Source organism: Bidens hawaiensis, unplaced genomic scaffold, assembly GCF_021521415.1.
Source record: "Bidens hawaiensis isolate Kalapana, Puna unplaced genomic scaffold, B.hawaiensis_p1.1 tig00050662_1, whole genome shotgun sequence".
In the NCBI taxonomy this organism is placed as follows: domain Eukaryota; kingdom Viridiplantae; phylum Streptophyta; class Magnoliopsida; order Asterales; family Asteraceae; genus Bidens; species Bidens hawaiensis.
The window spans coordinates 21,425-34,288 of NW_027499081.1; positions in this window are offsets into that span (position 1 = coordinate 21,425).

Consider the following 12,864-nt stretch of genomic DNA (forward strand, 5'->3'; position numbering starts at 1 on the left):
GGAAATATATATTTTTATTATTAAAAGTAAAATATAAGTATAAATAAATATTAAATCATAAAAGAAAGAGATCGGGTCAGAGAAACGGGTACCTGGGTCGGGTCGGATCAGGGCAGATGTCACAATATGGTTTCTTATGCTCCTAAGAGTATTGATGTTTATGAATGGCCGTGATGAAAAAACTATGATGATGAAGTTCAAAGTTATTTCTTATTCAAAATGTTGATCTTTATAGCAGTTACCTTTTTTTTTGTATAGATTTGTATTTAAATTTCTCATTTACATGGTTTAGGGCACTAGGATTGATGACTTCATCTTAATATGTACATATTTTATTTATATTATTATTATTAGTTTTATTATTTTTTCCTTTTATATTTTGTTAATTGTATTTAATCATATATATATAATTTAAATCGCAATGAGTGTAACCGTTTATGTGTATTACATATTTACAGTATATGATTATCTTCCTTTATGCTGGTCCGGATATGGTGCAGCGACTCACTTATCGGACACGTCATAACCATGCTAGCAAAACCATTCAATCGGGTCGTCAAACCCTTGGTATATCCCTCATATTTTCTACAACTCGATCTCAAGGTTATTCAAATGCACTATTGTTGATTATTGGTTGATTTTTGTTTCTAATAGGTGACAAGTTGATTCAATGTTTACATCTAACGAGTCTCTTTTTCGTACCTTATTTACAATATGCACTCATCTGGGAGTTTTGCGATCAACAACCTTGGCAGGTTAGTATATCCGAACTGTTTCGTGATCATCAACCTAAATTTAGGCTGTGTACTTATGTTATGGTCTACCTTAACCTTGAGCGGATTTTTTTTTCTTTTAACCCTGGAGGGAAATTGGGCCAAGTGAGTAATTATAAGAGCCGCTCTGGTTATCTTGCTATCGTTTTTAGCGTATATAAACTATATTTCTTACAATAGTTCAAAAGAATAAAATATAAAAACATTTGTTATATTGTTGCGGTAACACACACTCTCATTCTTGGATGTTATTGAGAGGGTTGAAATTTTATATCATATAATTCTCATTCAATACTAATATATTGATTATATTTACAACTTTTTGTAACAGGGATATATTTGTCCAAGGTTTTGTGGAGAAGAAGTCAATACTAATCTTAGGGTTTTTGTCTACTTGCTTCCTTCTTTTGGTTTTTCACCAATAACTAGGATTTGACATTTGAGATATTTCTTTTGTTAATAAGTTTTGTTCTACAGCACACTCTGAATTTAGTCCAAATTGTGCTTCTCAGTGAAGCTCAAATGATGAGAATTGAGAAACATTATTATTAGATGTGGTATTTGGACCTCAGATAAATTGATTGATCCATGTTTTTATCTCCAATGCATAATAATTGTGCTAACTCCACAAATCATTTTATTCACAAAAATGTTACTCCGTACAATATAATGTAACAATGTAAGTTCTAAATAATAAAGCTAGATTTTATGTGTATCGGGTCAACTCAACCTTTGACATTATGCATGTTGTTAATCCTAATGTAAATTTTTATTATTCTGAGTTGATGTTAGATACAAAGTTTGCTTGTAAAACACTTTTGTAAATGGTGGCCTTGCTATTGGTAAAACTAAAGATTCATTTTGACATCATGTTGCACATGCACAACTCCACTTTATAAAAGATCCACCCCCCCCCCCCCCCAACACACACACACACGTAATGATACTATATAAATTAATCTATATTTCATTTAGGAAATTTCATTCTATTTCCTTTTCTATCTTCTAAGAGTATGGCATGACTATATAGTATTTATTTTCTTCAAATTTAAATATGCATCTATACGTTTATAAATTGCAAATGTAACACCAATACATAATTGAAAATGTAAAATATTCAAATATAAATAAAATGTAATTATTTATTATCAAACTTTTTAAGTTTTAGAATATTTTTTACTCAACCCGTGTATCACATGGGTTTATAACTTATAAATTTTACATTTTCAACTTTCAGTTATGTTTCTAAACATTATACTTTGAATGTTATTTGGTTTAACTTTGTGTTTGACAATCATTTGTTTTCTTACCAGTATTATTTATTTATGACTAAATATCATGTTATCTTCCCAAAAAATATATTACAGCTTATGTTGTCCTGTTAAATTACATGTGTTAGACGATTTCTATATTTCCACTTGTGTCGTACACGGGTTAATAACATAGTACTTAATGTAAATATTGCTATATAATTTGGTTATGTTATAAATGCTATAATAGTAGGCTTTATAATTTAGTAAAATACAAAAATTGTAAGGCCCCGTTACCGGTAGCCCTACTTTCGTGTTGGATTTACTCATAAACGCAGTTCTAAATATCAGAGTTAGTTAAAACATTCGCGGAATATAAAAGCTTTCATAAAACATTTCATAACAAAACACATCTTGTCTTAAAACATCATCTTGTCTTTCAAAATAAACAAAACCTTAAACTTAAACATCTTGAGTCTTCCGATGCCAGCCTCTTATTCAGTGCCACGTGTCTCCTCAAGCGAGCTGCCTCATCCTACTCACCTGCGTGCATACTAAAAGTCAGCTACGCTGAGTGAGTTCTAGTTAATCATACATTATACAATACACACCAACTTATATTCTTTCATTCATACTTTCATACCTTCATACTTTCATACTTTCTTTTGTATTAACTTGCTTTCATATCTTACGTTATAAAGAGCATTACGCCCTACATTCCTCGAGTATTATTAGGGCTCGGTACCCTCCTTCCTCGAGTATTATTAGGGCTCGGTACCCTCTTTCCTCGAGTATTATTAGGGCTCGGTACCCTCTTTCCTCGAATATTAGTAGGGTTCGGTTCCCTAGTTCTCGAATATTAGTAGGGTTCGATTCCCTCCTCGTTACCATACAACCATACATCATACCTCGAGTATTATTAGGGCCCGGTACCCTCTTCGTAACCATACAGCCATCCTTTCCTTCTTTTATTAACTTTATCGCATTCATACACATAAGCATACATATCATACTTACCTTATACATAGCGTTACAACCTGACAGTACGTGCAATATCCGAAGATCGTTCACGTACCATCAAGCAATCATTCATACATTTCACATTATTCACATAAGGCATACACTTATCTCATAGGATAAGCGTATTAACAAACATATTGAGTATGCGCAGAGTCCCGAAAACATAACACATAAATGGGGCTAGAAACTCACCTGAATCCTGTTACGCTCTCCGTTAATCGTTATTCCCTTCTTGAGCTGTGCACGGCTAACTGTATAATATTTACATGTATCAATTAACTACTACTACTCGTATAGTATTTCTATCTTTATATAACCCACAACGAACGGGGGTCCGGGGGCAGCGCCCCTGGCAGCGGGGTCTAGGGGCGGCAGCCCCTAGCAGGGTCCAAGGGGCAGAGCCCCTGGCTGGGGTCGAGCTGCCAGGTCAGCTTGGAAACATTTTATTTCCATTAACTGTCTTAACACATTTTTCATTAGGTTTTTAATTTATTTTATAATTTGCTAACTTCAGCGAACTTATCATTAAGCGAACTTAACAATAAGCGAACTTAACATTAAGCGAACTTAAGCATAGGCGAAGTTAGTGATCGGCGAAGTTAACCCTAGGCGAACATATGCCAGGCGAAGTTATCATCGGCGAACTTATCACCAGGCGAAGTTATCAGTTAGGCGAACTTGGCCTTAGGCGAAGTTATCAGCTAGGCGAACTTGGCCTTAGGCGAAGTTATCAGTTAGGCGAACTTGGCCTTAGGCGAAGTTATCAGCTAGGCGAACTTGCTTGCAAGCGAAGTTCGCTTGTAGGCGAAGTTGTCAGCAGCCGCCGCTGTTCATCTTTGATCCCCAAAATCCTTATCGTTTTACCGAGAAATCCATGGGTATGGTATTTGACTAACCCGTGATCATTCCTATGGTCGTTTTTGGATAAGGTTTGACCCGAAAACACGTAAAGTTTGGACATTTAAGCTTAAAACGTTCAATAAGGTTTTCTTTAACGGGCCGCTCATAATCGCAGATTCGTTAGGTTCATTTTAACATCAAGTTTGCCACTTTAATACTAGTTTAGGCCCGATCTCCTATGGGTTTAAGTCTCAAGACTAACCGTTCATGAAAACGTAAACTTTAACATGGAGAACATACCTTTAACGCGTTTGAAGGTTACAGTATAGCTTGGTTACGAAAGTTAGGCCTCGAATCTATCTTGTATCACGAGAATATATCCAGAATCGATGCTTGTGTGGCTCGGATCTCACCTTCACTCTCGCCCGAAGGTTTATGGTGTAGGGGTGTGTGTGTGTGTTTGAGTGTGTAGAGATTAAGATGGAATGAAATGAGGTTTAGGGTTTTATGGTGGTTTAGGAGGATATTTATACCTCTTGAAGCCCGTGAGACCTAAAGCCCATTACCACTTAATCCACCTTAATTAATCTAAGTCCATGATCCGTTCTTTACTCGATATTAAATAAATTAATAACGCGAAATCACTAAACGTAACTTTCTTTATTTATCATTATAATATTTTAGGATGTTACAAAAATGTTTTAGGGAAGAAGTTAAGCACAAGCTTTGTTATATAAAATAGTCAAATTTGAAATAAACTCAAGTAGACTAGTTTGTGAAAAAAAAATCTATTCCACATGCATATATTTTTAAGACAATTTTACTGAGCCCACAAACCCGGTTAGACAACAGCTAACCCAAAGCAAAACAAAAACGTTTACATGCGTATTGAATGCTATCTTATCATCTTAATCACTAATTGTTACATTTGTAGGTTTTATGGACCCGAGAATGCATCGATCAATTTGTACAAGCCTGAACAACTAGTACATCCCCGATATGTTTTTCCATCCATTCAAAACGTGCACTACAATATCACTTGCATCATTGCATGATACTCTTGTCATATTTTGTTGGAAAATTAATTGAACATTGTTTTTTTTTACTAATTTTGAAAATTTATTTTCATTCATGAAATAGATAATAAATAATTTAAGAGTTTTCATTTTCCATGATAAGAATCTTGTAATGTGAATGCACTTAAAGTTTCACCCCTTCAGATTTTATTTAATGACAAGCTTACATTGTCACACACTCCTAAATTTACTTCTATAATTATATCATTTTTGTCAACAATGAGACTCGAACCTTATCACGTAAGAAAATACATCATTTCAACACTTTGGTACTATTTGACTATATGCTTTTGCTACCCACTTATAAGAATTGACGCAACATGTTTAGTAAACTCTTTGTGGTAGTTTTTATTTTCACTCCTTTACCCACTTATAAGTATTGATGCAACATGTTTGGTAAACTCTTTGTGGTGGTTTTTATTTTCACTCCTATTGACTACATACGAATATAAAATATGTTACAGTGACTTGAAAACGAAGTTGTGTATACCCGTGACTTGTTGATTCAAATGGTGGACCAAAAAACTTGTGTAGCCGGATTTCCTTGGCTCTTAATTTTTTCTAAACCAATTTCTCACGCAGCAACTCAAATGTTGTCTATACTGACCAACTACATTTGCAATTACCAACTTCCGAGTTACTATTGTAGGATAATGTTGGTCCTAATTGTTTTTATACTCGGGGAGTAATCAGACATAGTAAATTAGAAATTAATGTTTGGGTAATTATATGTATGTCAAATATCATAAGTTTGTTAATATATATAACAAAATAGGTAAATATCAATATAAATAACAAGAATATGGTTATTATAAAAAAACAATAGTTTTGTGAGAAATATAAGAATAAATTTAGACCCTTGGATATATGATCTAGTATTTGAGATTAATAGTTTTAAAAAAAATGTAAGTGTTCTATTTACATGGTATAGTATACTATTACTGTGGCATGTGTTTTATTTTAAAATCTTCTCACATTTATCAAAATTTATTTGAACTCTTTTCATGACAAGATTACATTTTTTTTAATACCAAAGTATTTTAAACTTTATATTCATTCTTTAACATTTTTAGCTGACTAGCTCAAAGTAATCGCTTAGTGGCTCTGAGTTATCCACATAATAGATCCGAGTAATTACCAACTAAATCCGAGTAATTGCTGGGTAGCTCCAAGTTGACTATCTAGATTTGAGTCTAAGTAATATAAGTCGAGTTGGAGAACATTGCCTCGTAAGGGTGTTGAGTGGCGAGTAAGCGTCGAATACTCGATCGAGTTTACAACAATGGACTTGCAATTGCAAACCATTAAGCAATTTTTGGTTTTAACTATAAAATCAACCCGTTAACTCATTTTTGATTACAAGTTCCATGAGTAACTCGGAACTGATGTGAGAAATTTGGAATAAATAGATAAGAGAACTCTCTACCTTCACGTAAATTTTTAAAAAAAATATCTTAGACAATGTCCTCTCGAGTCTTGCCATGAGTTACCCTTATCTTATCTCAAAAAATCATATATTCTACAATTAAAAAAATATCTTAGACAATGTTCTCTCGAGTCTTGCCATGAGTTACCCCTATCTTATCTCAAAAAATTATATATTCCACAAAAGATTAAACCATGGAAAAATCGGTGCCACAAAAATTAAAACATGAAAAAACCGTGACCAATTTCGAATAATTAGATGGAAAAAATTGCCTTGACATCCTACCTTACAGCGACTATTCAACGAATACTTTACCTTCAAAATCTTGTTTTACAACATCGTTATAATCACTACTTTAGTTGGTAGTATCTTTGTAGAAAAATATAAAAATAGCCACGAAATATGTTCCTAAAAATATGTGTTCATCACATGACCAAGATTCTTCTCATTTATGGTGATGTTACTTTCTGTAGGATGTATTTTACACATTTTACCATAATGTCTTTTTATTAACGGTATTATATTACTCTTCATAAATAAAATATATATCTTTACTAAGATCATACAAATTTTCTAGCATAACATGTAACATTGATTATTTATTTGTTACTTTTCTAAGAAAGAAAACAGATAAAATGTAGTTTATGTTTTAGAAAAGTAAGACCCGATAAGCTAAAAAGATATTTTACACTGCCAAAATGTTTTTGGATATGAAGAAACACTAAGTGAACCCTGGACAGATTATATATAATCTGGGGGTTAAGTAAAGTTTCCCACGGGGATGAGGTCCAGCTGAGAAGGTTGTTCTTCTAGAGACCTGCAAAACAGACACCGTAAGCTCGTCACTGAGAAGGGGGGGTTCCTCCTTGTGACCACCCTCCGGCGTGAGAATCAGACTAGATTGCTCTGAATATAAGTGTATATTAAGAGATTGCTAGATAAGATTGAGATATCAGATGATGTCCTTACCATTCCAAGGTGTTGGAGTATTTATAGCCGAAGGTAGGTTTCCAAGCAGGTACAGCCGGCTGAATAGTATTCCTGTTCTACCAACAGTGGACTATGCACAGGCCATGCTGGTTGGTGGATAGGTTACGGCCAACAGTAATAAGGTCGGCTGTATACTGTTCCTTTACTGCCGGCTACGCACTGTTCCACCAACTGTAGGCTGCGCACGTTCCATCGTAAGGGTTGGTGAGTAGGCAGCGGCTAATAGTGACAAACAGTACTAGAGGGTGCTCCTCCTCGTATTGTTGTCGGTGAGCTGTCATCCTGTGATTGGTTCATGGGCTGCTCTGGTCAATTTGTCTGTTCCGCCCATACCTTAGTAGGTATAGTACGAAAGACCTTCCAGAAGCATACGGACTGGCTCACTTGGGCGGGAGTATTCCCGCCTTGCTCATTCCTTCATGTGACTACTGAAGTAGCTAACGCCTTGTGCGTGTAGCCTTGCTGTTAGTGCGGGTAGCCTTCCCTGATGGCTTGTATCCGCAGCTGCGGGAACAGGTGGGGTACTTCACCATTGGGAGGCTTTCCCTGCGGGTACAGCTGGCGTACTGCGCGTAAGGTTCTTTGAGCATGGTGGGTCCTGCTGGAGCAGTTGGTCATTGCGCAGACGTCCCTGTTTTAGGTGAGTCTTGCGGGTCCAACTGGGCTCTGCTGGGACCTACCTCTTCAGGATACTTTATGTTTTTGATAACAAGAAAACAAATCTTTTCTTTTAGTGAAACCTCATTAAAAATTTATATATTTTATTTAGAAAAAATCACTAAAATAACCATAGGAAAAGCCAACATAAATATGGAAACGTGTGGACAATAGGGGTTTCACGAGAAACAAGAGCATCCAGAAAGCGACACGTGACGTCTTGGTTACAAAGGCTACCTTTGATTGCGGGACCCACAGGCGGACCAACGATTTGCTAACATGTGGCTTTTTCCAGATGAAACGCATACCTCGACTCTTTGTGAAGAGAAACGCCTGAGTCTTAGCCATTAAGTGGAGGTAGTTTCTCATCCCTAGCCATTAAGTGGAGGTAGTGTCTACTGCCCAAATCGAATGAAATGTATAGGGCTCCGACGTTTCCCCTCACAAACGTTTACGTAGTCATTTCCTCTAAAAATTATCACCTGTCAGCAAATTGTTTGTCCGTCTATAGGTCCGCCTATTAGATAAAACTCATATAACCCAGACTTTTCACTCACTTATCATTTGTCACCTTCTAAAACTCTTACTTTTCTTAAAACCTCCATAACCCATGCTTTTCTGCATGTTTACTTCGGCTTTTTCCGCTTAGTCAATACTCAATAGTCATCTAAGTGATTTTCTTCTTCTTTTTCTTCTTTTTCTAAATTTATTTTTCAAAAAAATATAAATATATCCTGGATCGGGTCGGGTATAATTCCCAGCTAACCTGATCTGGTACCCTGCAAACACAGTGTCCTTGAAATTCCCATTTTGTCCTTTACCTCACCTCAACTCAACTCAACTCAACTCAACTCAACTCAACCATAGTTAACCCCACACCCTCCTCTTTTATATAACAACTCTCCTTCACTTCCTTTGACCACAAGTCCATTCTCTCACTCTCCAACTCAACTCGACCTCCATTTCATGGCATTTAATCTCTCCTCTCATTTATAAAAACCTTCCGTACACAACCACAGTTTATTAATATTATAATGACGGAACCGGCGAAAGCAATGCCGGCTCAGGCAGAGAAGAAGAAAGACCAAACTCTTCCGTTCTACAAACTCTTCTCATTCGCTGATAATTACGATTATGTCCTCATGCTCCTCGGTACCATCGGCGCCATCGTTCACGGCTCCTCCATGCCCTTCTTCTTCCTCTTGTTCGGTCAAATGGTCAACGGCTTCGGCAAAAACCAGTCCGACTTAAACACCATGACTCATGAAGTCTCCAAGGTGATAGTTCGTTATATTATTAATTATTATCTTCTGTTTCGTACAAATTTAGATCTGATTATTATTATTTGAATTGGATTGAATTGATGCAGTATGCTTTGTATTTCGTTTACCTTGGTGTAGTCTTATGCGTCTCATCATATGCAGGTGAGTTTGTGCAATGATCCGTTATTGTCTCTACGATTTCAATTATTTCCATAAACAATTTATTTATTATTTTACAACTACTTATTTATATAGTTATATATTTAAGAAGTCGGTTCACTACAGATCAAGTGCACGTGGTGACGTGGATATGATACTTTTCACCAATAAGATTTTTTTAATGCTAATCACAAATCTACATCATTCTTTCAAATATTAACTCACTCCGTTTTAATTATTTTTTAAATAACAAAATGTGTAGAGATTTGAAGAGGTAGGTTCCAGCAGAGTCCAGTTGGACCCGCAAGACTCACCTCAAAAAGGGACGTCTGTGCAGTTGAACCCGCAAGACTCACCTTCAACAGGGACGTCTGCGCAAAGGCTAAACTCGCAAGACTCACCTTGAATAGAGACGTCTGCGCAGAAACCAACTGGATCCGCAAGACCCACCATGCTCAGAGACGTGACGTCCTTACGCGCAGTACGCAAACTGTTCCCGCAGGAAAAGCCTCCCAATGGTCGACGTACTCCGCCTGTTCCCGCAGCAACGGATACTAGCCATCAGGGAAGGCTACCCGTGCAGCAAGGCTACACGCACAAGGCACTTAACTCTTAAATAATTCAGTAATGTCACCTGAAGAAGGAGTGAGCAAGCCGGGAATACTCCCGCCCAAAGCCGGGAAAACTCCCGCCCAAATGAGCCACTGGAGGATCTTTTGTACTGTACCTGACGAGGTATGGACAAAAGATCTGACCAAAGCTGCGACAGCTCACTGACAACAGTACAACGAGCAGCATGCTCTATTACTTAATGTCACTATCAGCCGCTGCCTACTCACCAACCTGTCGTAGCACGTACATAGCCTGCAGTTGGTGGAAAAGGAATAGTACACAGCCGGCCTGGTCACTATCAGCCGCTGCCTACCCACCAACCACCAGCATGGCATGTGCGTAGCCCACAGTTGGCAGAACAGGAATACTATTCAGCCGGCTGTACCTTCTTGGAAACATACCTTCGGCTATAAATACTCCAACACCTTGGAATAGTAGGATTATCTTATATCTCATTATCTTATCTTCTCTAGCAATCTCTTAATATACACTTATATTCAAGAGCAATCTAGTCTGATTCTCACGCCGGAGGGTGGTCACAAGGAGGTACCCCCCCCCCCTTCTCAGTGACGAGCTCACGGTGTCTGTTTTGCAGGTCATCAGAAGAACCATCTTTGCCGGACCTAACCCCTCGTGGGAAACATCTATTTAACCCCCAGATTATCCGTAATCTGCCCGGGGTCACTTAGTGTTTCTTCATTGGCGCCATCCATGCATAAAAGCTAGAACTAATTTTCAGTTTTTTCAAACTTCTGGAAAGATGGTTAAGGTTACTCCGTTGCCAAAGCCAGCGAGTGACCAAGAAATCCCGGTAATCACAACCCCAGCTACTGGGAGGAACACCGGCGATCACACAAATTTTACGAACACTACCCCGGTTACTCAAGCCGGAGCAAGTGCAGTAAATTTTACGAACACTACCCCGGTTACCCGAGCCGGGGCAAGTGCAGTAAACAATCATCCCCTGGGATTCATTGATACCCAGGCGGAAAGACGACAGACGAGGTTCCCCCACCAAACACTTGATCAAGTTAAAGCGTGGGCGGAAGCACGTCAGAAAGAATTCCAAGCAGAGTTGGACGAATGCTTACGTTCACTCCAACAGGCTGACGAATTCGGAAGCACTTGACAACAACTCAACATGAGCAATGACTGCGAGTACTTGGACGATGATTCGGAAGAATCCGACACCGACGTAAACCCTCGCCATAGGGCGAAAGGGAAGCGTAAGGAAACGGACTTCCAACCAAGAAGGAATTTTGGAGAAACCTTCAAACCAAAAAACGCGGGTGGAAACCCACGTGACTTCTCTAAAACCTTCAGACCAACCGCTGCAAATGCGGGAACCTCCAAGTTTGCAAGGGACATTGCGGAAGCAATCGCCCCAAGAAGTGCCAAACAGATGTCCAACATCGGCACTTATGATGGTATATCCGACCCAGACGATCATTTGAACAGATTCATAGCGGGGGCAACCGTCAGCAACTGGACGGAACCCACGTGGTGTTATATGTTCCAGATGACGCTGGTTGGAGCAGCCAGAGCGTGGTTCGACCGTCTACCGGTCCACCACATCTACGATTGGGCAGACTTCCAACAGAAGTTCAGCCAACACTTCAGTCAACAAAGAAAGTACACTGAAGAGCAATGGACAATCCTCAACTGCATCCGAGAGGAAGATGAGTCTTTACTAGACTTCATCACGCGCTTCAATTCAAATAAGCTAAGTCTGGGCAGTATTAGCGAAGATCTTGTTCGCGCTGCTTTCATCCAGGGAGCGAAAGACCCAGAGCTCATCCGCACCTTAACGGGTAAAGATGGCATGCCATCCACATGGGATGCCATCATGACAGCATCTAAACGCTTCGCGAAAACGGAAAAGCAACTGGGTAGAGATCTTCCCCAGAGCACAAACCTCTACACCCAGAAAACAAGAGAAAACAATGTCCTTACCGCCCGACTAAACAAAAAGAGGAAGCTAGGTATTTGGCAGTCAAGGGTAAACTTTGACACCTCATCCGGCTCGCACCCTCGGTTAGGCGGAAAGGATAACATGCGGTCGTCGAACCGGAACTCCAGATGGACGCCACTCACCAAAAGCGTCACCGAAATATTTGACACCGAGAGGCTCCCATGGCCAAAGGCTCCAATAATCCGAGAGCGTCACAACGCTGATCAGAGCAAATTCTGTGACTTCCACAGGACAAGAGGCCACACCACCGACGAATGCCTAGACTTGAAGGACATCGTCGAAGCATTTGTCAGAGATGGGACGCTCACGCACCTCGTGGCGTAATGAACGCTGAGCAGACTAATGCATGTAGAACCCCAGTTGGGGAAAAGACGGACGAAACTGCAGCTACAATGTTGGAGACTACATACTGCGTAAACAACGAGATCCCGAACCAAGTGCATATCGGCTCAATGGCACTCCCATCCAAACAACATGGAAGGGAGCTCAATTACACAGTCTGCATGTAGATCAATTCCAAACTTGTAAAAGAAAAGGCCCAGAGCCACTTCTAATGGAAATGATTCTCCTTATCACATTGACGCTGATAATCTTACATTTAAACTTATGAACTTTCCACACTGATATGCCGGTCTTCACCGCATACATAAGTGGGGAAGTAAGTCGTTGCGTGTGGAAGGCGGCAAAACCCGCATAAACACAAAAAACAGCCAACCTTCACTCAGGTCAGTTATAGGTAAAGTTGGGTCATCCCACTAAATGAAAGTGCCGGTCCTACCCGCACAAATCATGATAGAGGAAACCGAACTAACCTATTGACAACCGCG